Here is a 14680-nt window from a genome sequence, read left to right as displayed (position 1 = left end):
GAGAGGGGGAAAGCAGGCTCCCTGCTGAGCAGAGAGCCCGATGCGGGACTCGATCCCAGGACCCTGAGATCATGACCTGAGCCGAAGGCAATGGCTTAACCCACTGAGCCACCCAGGTGCCCTGAGTTGTTGTTTTTATTTAAAGATTTATTTATGGGGCTAATAACACTTTATATGTCAATAAAAATAAATAAATAAATAAATAAAAAGAAAAAAGAATTCTGATCACTAAAAGAAAAGATTTATTTATTATTTGAGAGAGATAGAGTGGGGAGGGTAGGTCAGAGAGAGAGGGAAAAAGAGAATCTTAAGAACACTCCCTGCTGGGTACAGAGCCCAGTGCAGGGCTCAGTCTTACAACCTGATATCATGATATGGAGCTGACACCAAGAGTCAGACACGCAATCATCTGAGCCATCCAGGCACCCCTCTGAATTTTTTCCTGAAACCCAGGCTGTATACTCTATATGCTGAGATTTGTATTCAGGTTTGGTCTGTATTCAAGTGTGCTTATGCTTTTGTTAACTCAAATCTGTTATTAAGCCTTCTACTGAGTTTTTCACTTCAGTTATTATATTTCCACTTCCAGAATTTCCATTTCATTTTTTAAAATATTTAATTTATTTATTTGACAGAGAGAGAGATTACAAATAGGCAGGCAGAGAGAGAGGGAGAAGCAGGCTCCCCGCTGAGCAGAGAGCCCGATGTGGGGCTCGATCCCAGGACCCTGAGTTCACGACCTTAGTCGAAGGCAGAGGCTTAACCTGCTGAGCCACCCAGGTGCCCCTTCTATTTGATTTTTGAAAATGATCTTTATCTCCTTATTTCCATTTTCTATTTAGTGAGACATAGTTATCATACTTGCTCCTAATTCTTCATTTTTGGTTTCTTTTAGTTCTGTGAACATATTTATAATAGCTGATTTATTGTTTTTGTCAATGAAGTCCAATATCTTTGGGCACATTTTCTGTTGTTTGTTTTTTATTATTTTTTTAATGTGTTTGTTTAATGTTTAATGTGTTTGTGGCATACTTTTCTGTTTCTTTGCATATCTTATAATTTGTGTTGAAAATGGACTTCTTATAACAACTATAGTATCAGCCATCTCCCTTTAAGGATTTGTTGGTTTTCTTTGTTGTTGTTGGTGGTGTTCATTTGTTTAGTGACTTTCCTGGATGTATTCTATAGGTTTTGTATTCCCTGCCACAAAGTTCTTTTCTTTTCTTATTTTTAAAGTTTTTGTCTTCACCCTGACTTCCTAGGGGACATACTTGCATCAGTATAACCAATGGCTGGTACACAATATTTCCTTAGAAAATGTTGTCTGTATGTCTTCTACATTTTGTCTGGAGGATTTGTGTGTGGAAGGATGCCCTCAAACTTCAAGGAGTTTATAGAACAGCTCTAGCTTTCATTTCTTGCTTGAGCAGGGCCTCAAGGTAGTATATGCAAGCTAAATATCTGAATGAAGTAGTTTCCTTTCTGGACGTGTTGACAGCCTTCTAGATCCCCAATATACTGGAGTTTTGGAAACTTACCTATGATTACCATGTCATTGAGGACTTCCTTTTATAGTTGGCCAGGCTCTTGTTTCACTACACCTGAAATCTTAGGCTTAGGTGGCTTAGATTCTGCCAGCAGATGATTGTTGTTTTTTGTAATGCCCTTGGGGGATAGTTTTTTTTGTTTTGTTTTGTTTTTAATTTTATGTTTTACTGCTGGGCTGAACTCTAAGTCAAAAAAAAAAAAAAAATTGCCCCAACATCCTAAGAATGGGGATTTTCCAGGGAGTTGCTAGTTTAGATAAAATACTGACTGTTTTGGGGATGGGAATTTTAATTCAGTCAGTCCTGTTTACTGACTGTGAGCTACAGGCTTTTCATGGCAGCTGCATTGCTGTACCACTCAGTAGAGAAGGGAGCGTGGGTGGGAATAGCCCCAAATTAAAGTGTGACAGACCCTGTAGTTTTATTGAGGATTAGTAGTTCCTCTTGGATAGACAACATACTTCATTCTGTGGCTTTGGTTAGTTTCTAGAGTTCTGAAATGGTTGATATTAGCTGTGTGGTCAGTACCTTTTTTTCCTTTTTGGGGAGAACAGGGCCATGTATTCCTCACACTGGCATTCCAAAAGTCAGTCTCTCCCTATGTGCGTATATATTTGCTAGGTATTTCCTACATAATTAAACTGAACATTTAAAGGATAAGACTAATTAATACCTATATATTTTAATAATCAGTGGGACTCTGCTAACATCACTACACATTACCCAGAAATATGAAATCATTTGAAAGTATACATGATTTTTTTAATATAGTTCTTATGTTAGAAATGGATATGTATACTGGAAAGAAACATTGAACTTAGGGAAAGGCATTTAAAAAAAGTTAAATAATGTATAAACAATTGTAAAGCAATAAATTGCAAATTAGTAGAATCGAATGATAATGATTAAACTCGAGTACCCTGTCCTGCACAATAAATAATACATATTAGCTATATGTTATCATAAAATTTATTATTACATAGTCGAAGTAAAAATCAAATATATACTGATTTCATTACACTATCAGCAAAGACTAGCTTAAGAGACAAAACTAGACATATAAATTATTTTCCTATAATTACCTGACTGTAAAGAACCAAAATAAGAACATTTATTATTAATACTCTATTAAGAAGACCAGAGAACATAAATTTGAAACTAAAAAGTATATTTAATAAGAAAACTGAAAAACTATTAAAAGAATAATGAAAATAAAAGTATTCAAAATCTCAAAATGAAGAGATTTTCTTCAAGATTTTATTTATTTGACAGAGAGCGAGACAGTGAGAGAGGGAACACAAGCAGGGGGAGTGGGAGAGGGAGAAGCAGGCTCCCCGCAGAGCAGGGAGCCCGATGTGGGACTCAATCCCAGGACCCTGGGATCATGACCTGAGCCAAAGGCAGATGCTTAAGGACTGAGCCACCCAGATGCCCCATTTTAGCAATCTTTTACTCATGTAATTTTTTCCCCCTAGGCATGTGCATGCACAAACACATTAGCACAGTTTAGTTTCATTGCTTTTCACTCAGTATTATTTTATGAGTATTTTCTCATATTATTAAATTCTTTAAAAATGGGTAAGCAGGGACACTTGGGTGGCTCAGTGGGTTAAAGCCTCTGCCTTCAGCTCAGGTCATGATCCCAGGGTCCTGGTATCAAGCCCCGCATCGGGTTCTCTGCTCAGCAGGGAGCCTGCTTCCTCGTCTCTGCCTGCTTGTCTGCCTACTTGTGATCTCTGTCTGTCAAATAAATAAATAAATAAAATATTAAAAAAAAAAGTAAAAATGGGTAAGCAGAGAGAAAGATTATTCCAACACTGAAATCCCACTGAGAAAACCAAACTAAAAGTTAAAAGACACTTATTATTATATATGCCTTTAAAAATTATTTTTCTAAAATCTAGACATTACCAAAAACAATTTTCTTGCCTACATTAATCCTCTTATATCATCATTGAAAAAAATCTATTGTTGGAGATGATGGAGATGATGGATTTCTCCTTATTTTTCACTATTATCAAACTGATATCACTTTTATCAAACTATTATCAAACTGATAAGAGCAGACACTAAACTTGATCTTAGCCAAAAGGCCAAGAAGTGATTAATCTTTCACCATTATAAATAATGTTTTAGTGAACATCCCTGCACATCAATGTTTGTCTGTATCAGGATTAGTTTTTTCCATTCCTAGATATGGAATACTGGGTCATAAAGTAGGACACTCATTGGATAAAAGAATAGTCTCTTCCAAACCATAAGAGACTCTTAATCACAGAAAACAAACAGGGTTGCAATTTGAGGAGGGTTGGGAGAAAGGATAACTGGATGATGGGCATTAATTTAAGGAGGGCAGTGATGTAATGAGCACTGAGTATTATATAAGACTGATGAATCACTGACCTCTACCTCGGAAACCAATAATACATTATATGTTAATTAATTGAATTTAAATAAAAAGAAAACAAAAGAGAATAGTCTCTTTAACAAATTATGCTAAGACATCTGAAGAATGATATAGAAAAGGAAACTTGATTTTGTAAGAAGAGGTGTACTATACATTTCTTCTACTTTTAAATGAAAGCACCTATTACATTCCATTTCTTTATTGTTTTTTAGGGGTGAAATTCACATAATGTACAATTACCCATTATTTAAAATATAAAAATTAGGTGGCCTTTAGTGTATTCAGAATGTTGTGCAACCACCAGCATTCTCTAGTTTCCAAACACTTCATCACCCCATAAATATACCTACTCATTAAGCAATAACTCCTGATTCCCTGGTCACCTCTAATCTGCTCTCAGTTTCATCTTTTACTCCTTAATCTCTCTTCCTTCTGCTCTAAGATATGGGTTCTTCACTGTTCCTTGACAATTGCACGGATGCTTATACCTTCCAGCCTTGACACTGGTTTTCTCCTCTACCAAGAATATTTTTCAAAAGATAACTATGTGTCTAACTCTCTTACCACCTTCAAATCTTTGTTCAAATAGTACTTTCTCAGAGAGGCCTGCTTTGAACACTCTACAGAAAATTGATGACTATCCTTTTTACCTGGCTTTATCCTCCCCTGCCCCACAGTTCTTATCACTTCCTGATAACTAAATAGTATTACATAATGTACTTAATATGTTTATTGCCTCTTTCCCCCTACTAGACTGTAATCTCTATGAGGGCTAAGATTTAGGTCTCTTTTGTTTACTTCTATATCATAAGATTCTAGAACAGTCCTGGCATGTATTAGGCACTCAGTACGTATTTTTTCACCAAAGAATGAATAAAGAATTTTACCCACCAAATACACTAAACCTGAGTCTTATAACATATTCTCAATTTAAAAATACTGTATCAGTTTATACCACATAGATCCTAGTACAGAAAGACTGTCTATCTAACGATAAATACATAAAAGGCATTCGTGATATCCTAGTCACCAGATTCAAATGCCTATATGTTCTTTTATGACTGCATCATAATCTGACTTTCCAAAACAGTTCAAATACACATTTATGTAATTAAAAAAGTAACAGTTTTTAAAATTGATTCATTCTTATTCTCCAGGAGAATGTTACACTGACATATAACCCTGACTGCTTAATGTTACTGTAAAATAGATTATGCTGTAATTTAAGAGTCTAAATTAATTAAGAAGGCAGGACAGGAGAGAAATCCCACTTTAATAATTTCCATGCAGTCTGTTTTAAGTAAGATACTAAAGCCAACTTCATTGTTCAAGAATACCAGATATGGGGCACCTGGGTGGCTCAGTGGGTTAAAGCCTCTGGCTTTAGCTCAGATCATGATCCCAGGGTTTTGGGATTCAGCCCTGCGTCGGGCTCTCTGCTCAGCGGGGAGCCTGCTTCCTCCTCTCTCTCTGCCTGCTTCTCTGCCTAATTGTGATCTCTGTCTGTCAAATAAATAAATAAAATCTTTAAAAAAAAAAAAAGAATACCAGATATGAACTTTATCATAACTGTGGCTCTGATGTCAATTTGTCAAAAATAAAACTTAAATACTGTATATATGCTGACATAAGAGGCAGAAGAGCAAAGGGAAAAATCACTAGCCAAAGGGGGAATAAAACTAAAATTTCATCTTCTTGGTGTGTGAGTATGTGAATGTGTGAGTATGTGTGTTATTCTGAGTCAAAAGGACACTAATTTCTATCTCCCTGCAAGGGATTAAGCCACTGGGAATTTGCATCTAACAGTAATGTCTGTAACTCTTCTGGCACTGCCGTGGCTTGAGGAAAAATACCATCTCTATAAGAATGAGATAAAAGCACACATTCAAACAACCAATATTTTATGCAACTTTAGAGAAAAACATGCCTCTTCTTGGGAGAGAAAATTGTTCTGAGAAGTATTCATTATTCTAAAATGAACAGCTCTGAACTAAGAGTACATTGACATCAATTAAAATGGAGATGAAGAACAGTGAGAGAGGACAAAGTATAAAAACTGAAGAAAATACCCTCTGGAAGCAATAAGAATTAACAGCTATTAAATGCAGATGATATGCCAAAAACTACAGCAAGTGTTTTTTGCATCTTATTGCAGTTGTTAACAATAATTGCATGTAGGTAGGTACTATTATCTCCACTTGATTATGGGGAAATCAAGAGGTTAAATGATTTGACTAAAAACATATAGTTACTAAATGGTGGAGCTCGGGTTTTAATTTTGGCAGCCTAATTCCAAAGCCCACACCTCTCATCATCACCTGTGATCTTATTTTCAGTTGAAAAAGAAGTGTGATGTTTGTCTTACTGTTCTATAAAAAGGACTTCTAAGAACATTGAATAACCCCATCCAATGACATTTTATCTTTTATGGTCTAAAAAAATTTTATTTATTTGAGAGAGCGAGTGAGATAGAGGGAGAGAAAAAGCAAGCCTGAGCAGGGGGAGGGGCAGAGGGAGAGGGAGAAGCAGGCTCCCTTCTGAGCAGGGAGCCCAAGACAGGGCTGGATCCCAGGACCCTTCCTTGGCAGATGCTTTATTGACTGAGCCACCTAGGCACCCATGATTTTTACTACTTGGATCTGTATAGTATTGGTGGTGTCCTAGGATATGATCTGGGAATCCATAACATTTTTTATGTAGTTCTTCCAGTTAACATGGCCTTTCTTAACTTTTGTAAATCTAGGCTGTGGCATTGGGCTTTGTGATGTTCCCTTCTATAACTAAAGCCTGGGCTATTTAAGCGGTTCTGGAAGATGGGGCTGGTGTATTTTGCTGATCTTCTACAACAAGCATCAACTTGCTGAGGAAGAGCTTAATCCAATTATATCCATGCAGGATTCGATTATGAAAAAGATTGTACTGTGGATATGGACTAGCCCTTGGTCTATACTAGAATAAGCTCAGGTTCTCTGGCTCATTCAAGATAGTTAAAAGGATGGCGTGAAATTTTTAGAGGACTATTTTCACTGCCTGTAGGGGGATGCTAAAAGAAACACCATCATTTTTTTTTTCATGTGGTGTGCATGTTAAATTCTATTTTACTATAAGGAAACAATATGAGACCATCAGGTAGGGAACAGTGTTTCTTGGTGGGCAAAACTTGTGATTTTCAGAATGGCAAGGTGGATAATAACATGAATGCTAGAGGTTAAGAAAAATGATGTTAAGATTTTGAAAGAAAAATATGTTCCTAAATAGATTTAATATTAACTGTATTTCATTACATAGGGACTCTGATTTAAATGATTTGACCAGCAATGTTTCCTCTTACTCATTGGCCTGTACTCTTTAATGGCCTGTTTTTAATTTTCTAGCTGCCTAAGAAAATCATGCTTCTGGTATATTGTCATGTCTGCCTTTAGTCTTTCCATTGTAAGTGAGAGATGTTCCTTTAATCAATGTGTTCTCTTTTCATTAGGTAACTGGTACACCATCCCTCTTCCTGGCAGGGCAAAGGCATGGAGAAAGACTGTTCCAGGTACAGGTGTATTTTTTTTCTCATAACAAAGCTGTCAAGAATGATTAGGATTCTATAAAAATCAATGGATTAAAAAGGTCTTGATACATGATAAAATTAAAAATTTAAAAATACATTGTCACTTGCTTTCCCTTGCTGCTGGTGTGTTTTAATTGCTAACAGAATAAGTTTCTGATATAGCTAATAAAATCTTCCAAGACCAATTATTATAGTCTCTTTTATACCTAAATGCCAACCTGAGGTAATAATTTGTGTTATCTCATATGATAAGTTTCATTGTAAATATTTGCCAAATCAGATAGCCTAGATGGAAAATCTAGAAGTTAAACTGGTGTTTATGGTGTATTTTAAAAAATATTTTATTTATTTATTTGACAGACAGAGATCACAAGCAGGCAGAGGGGCAGGGAGAGAGAAAAAGGGGGAAGTAGGCTCCCTGCTCAGCAGGGATCATGTGGGGCTCGATCCCAGGACCCTGAGATCATGACCTGAGCTGAATACAGATGCCTAACAACTGAGTCATCTAGGTGCCCCTATGGAAAGCTTCTTAAAACAATTATTGGCCTCTTTTCCTGGTAGTTGATGGGTGACTTATAATGGAGAGTGAAGGAATCCACTAACATTTGACTTATTTCTTTGGAGTATTTGGAATCATATCTGAACTCAGCTTCTAGAAAACTGACAAGGATAAAGTGATGAAATATGTGGGAGAACCTCCTACTTGACTGAAAAATAGCATGATGGAAAGAGGTACAGAGCTGCTTCCAGTCTAATGATATATTCCTTTCTATGCCCTATTTCTAGGGTTTAGAATTGTAGCTGACACGTAATGGGCACTTAGTAAATATTCACTGTACTAACCAGATGATTTGGTAGTAAATAACAAAGTCTAATTTGTATAATCATTTAACTTAAGTATTTCCTGAGGTCTTATATAATACGCCATATCAACAATTACTGTGGAAGGCATCCATTTTAATAATAATCTGACATCAACTTAGACTAGAACTTGAACAAAAAAATTCCCTGACACAGGAGACTTGTGATGTGGTGTTATGGAAAGCACACAAGATTTGAATGCCAAAGACAGTATTTTAACACTGCTTTATTTGTTTTTTTAAGTCCCTTGACTTTCCTAAACTTTAATTTCCTAAACTTTAATTCCTAAACATACACTGAGTGCATATTATGTATGCCTTTTACACAGAAATGGAAAAGATACAAACCTTGACCTGGAAATGCTTAAAGATATAACAGAAAAATAGAACTTGAATGTTTCCTCATCCTTAAAAACAGAAGTACAGAATCACTTATTGCATGGATTTGGTGAGGCAATTACAACACCAGTACTTAATTTTTAATGGTTAATGAAAGTGCTTTGAAAACTGCAAGGCACTATATAAATGTTAGTTGTTATTTTGATTATTATATAACCATTCCTCATATTTTCTGTTTTTTTTTTCCCCCCCTTAGGTTGAACTTCAACTTCACATTCTTGAAAAATAGTGTAACACCCATTTTTCATGGAAGTTTTTCTAATTTCTCTTTTGTAGTAAATCAGGACGTTTTGGAACTCTGGTTCAAACTTCATCTGTCAACCTGCTTCCCAGTTACAAATTTAGAATAAAGTTTTAAATTTCTTTTTTGTTAAATCAATATATAATTCACACACCACAATGCCTACCACTTTAAAGTGTACAATTTGGTGGTTTTCAATATAGTCACAAGTTTAAGTGTCACCACTAATTCCAGAACATTTTCATCAGCCCCCAAAAGGAACCCTGTAACTATTAGCTGTCATTTCCCATTTCTTCCTCCCCCCAGTCTCCGGTAAGCCTTAGTCCCTTTCTATTTCGATGGATTTGTCTATTCTAGACATTTTATATAAATGGAATTGTATAATATGCAGTCTTTTGTGACTGATGTTTTTTACTTAGAATATTTTATAAGGTTCATCCATGTTCTACAATGTTTTGTGTTTTTATGGCTAGGTAATGTTTCATTATATTGATATGTCACATTGTTTACCCATTTATTAGTTAATGGGCATTTGGTTCATTTATATTTCTTAGCTATTGTGAATAACTCTGCTATGAATATTCATATACAATTTTCAATTCCCTTGGGAATATTATCTCTAGGAGTGGAATTAATGATTCATATGGTAACTATGTTTAACTATTTTTGGAACTGAGTAGTTTGATTTTGATAACTCCTTTCTTTTTTTTTTTAAAGATTTTATTTATTCATTTGACAGAGATCACAAGTAGGCAGAGAGGCAGGCAGAGAGAGAGGAAGGGAAGCAGGCTCCCTGTTGAGGAGAGCCTGACATGGGGCTTGATCCTAGGACCCTGAGATCATGACCTGAGCTGAAGGCAGAGGCTTTAACCCACTGAGCCACTCAGGTGCCCCTGATAACTGCTTTTCTTAAAAAAACAAAAAAAAGATTTTATTTATTTTGAGAGGGAAAGTGAGCAAGCACGAGTGGTGGGAGGAGTAGAGGGAGAAGGAGAGAAAGAATCTCAAGCAGACTCCATGCTGAGTGTGGAGACTGACAGGGGGCTTGATCTCACGACTGTGAGATCATAACCTGCGCTGAAATCAAGAGTCAGATGCTTAACCGAATGAGCTACCCAGGTGCACTTTGATAACTGTTTTTCTACAGCTTAATGGTCAAAGCATCTAATGAAGGTAAGATAAAAACCACTGCCAGTGCATATAAAAAATAATCTGATGGTAAACAATAAAACAAATCCACAACTCTCATAAAACCAAATTGCACTGGGCGTGACTGTGAATGTCTAATTTAATGGTCAGTGCTCCTTTACATTAAGGAGGTAAACTTTTCTGAGGTTGTGTACAATTATGTTTCAGCCGTCATTCTCTGGATTAGAAAGATAAACTCTGGTTTCTGAAGTGGACAATGTGGTATAAATGAGCTAAATGGGAAAGCTTGGTTTATGCTTTAGTGCACTTTATTTTTCATGTTGGAGACCTCTCTCTCTCTCAGAGGCAAACCACTTAGCCATAGCATTTTAGTCAAAACTGTGCTTTATAGTGACAAAAAGCAAATGGGAGTAAAACTGCTTAGTTCTAAAATAGGGATAAAAGATACATAGCTACTTAAACCAAAGGTGAGAGGTTATTTTTAAGTCCCAAATTGCAAGTTAGGTTTTTCACTAAAATATGTGATTTAAAAATGTTCATTAGACTACGTAGTTATCACATGTTAGTCAACTGGAGAGACTTGGAGTCAGTTTCTTGGCTATAATACATATCAAACACAAAAATACCTTATAATTTTTCCTTTACCAAAGTCATTTCTTTTCCTATGCACCTTCTTCCTGGAGAACATAATTAAAGTTGTGACTGTCAGGAAGCGTATTCTCTTCTACTCTTAAATCTTTCACCTTCTGCTTCAGTGTACTGCTTTCCCTTTCCTGTCTGTTAAGTCTGCACTTCCCAAACACACTTTTCCTTAAAGGTCCATCTCTGTAAACTCTTTCACATTGGGCTCTCAACAAAGCAGAATACACTTCTTTTAGCAATTATTTATTGTTCTTTAATGAACCAACCGAAAGTTTAGTCGCTTACAGCTATAACTATTTTATTTCTCATGGATTGTGTAGGTTGGCTGGACAATTTCTGTTGGTTTTGACACTCTTGTGGCTACCTTCAGCTGGAAGGTCAGCTGGGATGGCTGAGTAGACCTCTCTCCTTTTAGACTTTCATTCTCAAGGAGACTGGACTGGGCTTCTTTACATGCAGTCTCAGGAGAGCAATCCAAGAGAGCAAGTATCAAGTATAAGATCTTATTAAGGTTCTACTTGTGTCGTGTTTGCTGATGTCCTCTTGCTTAAGCAGAGTCAATAGCGGAAGGGACTACATTATCAGCTATTGGGGGCCATGGTGTAGCAGTTTACATCTTAATGGTCATTAAGCTAAACTATATTTTTTCTTTTTCTCTTTGATGTTTAGCTTGGGAATTTTCTGTTGACACCTTCAAGCTTACTGATTCCTTCCTCAGCCTGGGCTCATCAAAGGCATTCTTCATTTCTAGTATGGTGCTTTTGGTTTCTAGAATTTCCTTTTTTCTGTTTGAGCCTTTAGGATATTAATCGTGGTTATTTAAAATTCCTAGTCTTACAATTCCAAATTCTCTGTCCTGATTCTGATGCATGCTTTGTCTATTCAAATAGCCTCCCTCCCTGCTTCCCCCCACCCCGCCCTTTTTTTTGTCTTTTAGCATGCCTTGTAATTTTTTGTTGAAAGCTGGTCACGTATAGTATGAGGCTTTAGGTTTATCTGGCTATGAGTCAGACTGCATTTATTGGTTGCTGTAGCTGCGGGTCAGAAGCTGAAAGTTCCTCTAGTGTCCTTGTTTTTGTCTTTTATCTATCTCCGTACAGACTCCTTTTTAAAAGGGAGTCCTTGCTCACCTGTAATCTTCTGTTGTTATACAGGAGACTGATTAATGTAGTGGTAAGATGTTCAGGGAAGGGTTAAGTGTTCTATAGTTCTACAGTTAGGTCTCACTTTGGCTATGACCCTGGATTGGGACCTTAATAGGTGCTTTTCAGGTTCCTTTCCTCATCTTCATCCATTCCTGATGGTGAGACAGGAAGACTAGATGGGGCCAGAGTTGGGTAGTTTACTTCCCTCAAATCAGTTAAGTTCTAAAAAATCCAAGTTGGTTAGGCTTTTGTAAAATAATTTCCCTTGAGATCAGGTTTTTGTTAAGGTGAACAGTAGCTCTGGAAGTCTTCAAAAATGTTTAATTTTCCCCTCCTCCAACGAAGCACAAGAGGATTTTTTTTCAGATCTTGACTTTGAGGACCTGGTGTGGTTCCTAGATGAGAAACTCGTGAAAGTGAGGGATCCCTTATGCCTAGACCTCTGGGAGTTTTTAAATCTCTTAAACTAGTCTCAAGCTCAGTCTCCAGCAATTAGACAATTACCCTTAAAATGTTCTTGCCGGTCCCACTGTGACTTCTGCTCTGTTAAGCGGTGTTTCTATGTATTTCCCTCCTTTGCAGTGGTTTGCTTTGTGTCCTCAATTCTTTGATGGGTCAAAAGGAATTACTGATTTTCTTTTTGTTCACCTTTTTTACGGGGTGAAGATAGGAGTATGAATTACAAGTCTTTTACCTGTTGAACTGGAAACTGAACTTGTTAGAGAGATTTTTCACTCATTTGTTCATCATCCTTTCATTCTCTCCTTCTCCATTGCATTTTAAAATTTACTTCAAGAACTGGGAAATCAGGTCTATTTTAAGATTGTTTATTGATTTTTAAAAATTACAAAATGCTGACATAAGTATAACTCATATTCTCAATTGCTACTTATTGTGACTGCATAATTAAGTAATGTATTATAATGGTTAGTAAACTCTCTAAATTAAACTTAGAAATAACAAATATTTTGTGTAAAGAACAATAACTATCCTAAATTCTAGGTCATTTACTAAGTGTGCAGAGATAGTAGAGCAACTAAATGAAATCAACTGGAACATCTGTCTGGGATACTAGAGACTTTCCTAAAAGCACTTAGGAAAGTAAAAAGAAAATATTCAAAGATATTATAGCTTTGGTGTATAGTATAGATTTCAAAAACCAGAACAAGATTTTATTGTCATATTATTTCCTTTTTGTGCTACTCCTAATTAAGTCACATTTCTCATATTTTGATTTTGATAATGCAACATCTGCCTTTCTTCTTGTTCATTTTTTTGGGATACATATTGTGCCAATCCTTCAAATGAAGACTACCTTCACAAGGTGTTACCTGTCAATCTGTCCACAAGAGTCTCTTCTTTCTTTGAATTCCTATAGCACTTACTGTTGCCACTAATTGACACTTACTGCTTTGCGATTACTGTTTATGAAGATATTTAAAAATATAAATGTCGGGGCGCCTGGGTGGCTCAATGGATTAAGCCGCTGCCTTCGGCTCAGGTCATGATCTCAGGGTCCTGGGATCGAGCCCCGCATCAGGCTCTCTGCTCTGCAGGGAGACTGCTTCCTCCTCTCTCTCTGCCTGCCTCTCTGCCTACTTGTGATCTCTCTCTCTGTCAAATAAATAAATAAAATATTTAAAAAAAATGTCTACCTTGATATTTTATATAAAGTTCCTCATGGCAGTATCTGCATCTTAATATTTTTGTGCATTCATAGCATTTGGCAAACTGTCCTGCTAAGTTATCGAGGTAAGGGCATCAAAGTCTTACAAGTGATGATAAGGAATCCTAGTCTTTCTTAGGACTCCACTCTAGATACCTAAATCTTATAAAAGAAGGGGCCAGTGGATAGTGATATCATCATCTTCCAGAAAGTTATTCTTCTTCTGATAAATCCTTTATTAGAGGCTTATCATGTTAGAGCAGCATTATCAACAATAGCCAAGTTATGGATGTCCATTGACTGATGAATGGATAAAGATGTGGTATGCTGCTCAGCCATAAAAAAGAATGAAATCTCTTGCCATTTGCAATGACAGGGATGGAGCTAAGGGAATATTATGCTAAGCAAAATACATAAGTCAGAGAAAGTGAAACACCATATGATTTCACTCATATGTGAAATTTAAGAAACAGAACAAATGATCGTAGGGGAAACAGAGGCAAACCAAGAAACAGACTCTTAACAATAGAGAACAAATTGATGGTCAGGAGAGGAACAGTAGATGGGGGATGGGTTGAATGGGTGATGGAGATTAAGTACAGCACTTGTGATGAGCACTGGATGTTGTATTTAAGTGATGAATCACTAAATTGTACACCTGAAACTAATATTATACTGGATGTCAACTAAGTGGAATTTAACAAAAAACTAAAAAAAATCATGTTCTTTTTCTTTTTATCTCTCTAAATAAACTGTAGATTTTTTGAGGATAATGAATATATTTCATACATTATTTTAAATTATTATTATTATTATTTTTTTAAGGTAATCTCTACACCCAATGTGGGGCTTGAACTTACAACCCTGAGATCAAGAGTCACATGCTCTACTGACTGAACCAGCCAGGTGCCCCTATTTCATACTTCTTAAAGTGCCTGGGGTTATAGCTAGTACTTAGATGTTCAATAAACATTTTTTTGTATGATAATAAAATAAATCTCACAGAGCAAATCACCTTCACTGTGGAGTTTACTGTTTACATGCAGAATCCCAACCCTGAGACAACAC

The 14680-nt window shown here is 36.3% G+C and overlaps 1 protein-coding gene and 1 pseudogene across 1 annotated transcript in view; both read right to left on the bottom strand.

Annotated features, from left to right (window-relative positions):
* The window catches only part of ITFG1 (integrin alpha FG-GAP repeat containing 1), a 286746-nt gene that overhangs the window by 10311 nt on the left and 261755 nt on the right, over positions 1-14680 (bottom strand). The window lies entirely within an intron of this gene.
* Positions 3537-3652, bottom strand: LOC123931963 (annotated as a pseudogene).

Source organism: Meles meles, chromosome 19 (genome assembly GCF_922984935.1).
Source record: "Meles meles chromosome 19, mMelMel3.1 paternal haplotype, whole genome shotgun sequence".
Lineage (NCBI taxonomy): Eukaryota > Metazoa > Chordata > Mammalia > Carnivora > Mustelidae > Meles > Meles meles.
Note: the sequence above shows the minus strand (reverse complement) of the source record. Positions and strands in the feature narration are given on the sequence as shown.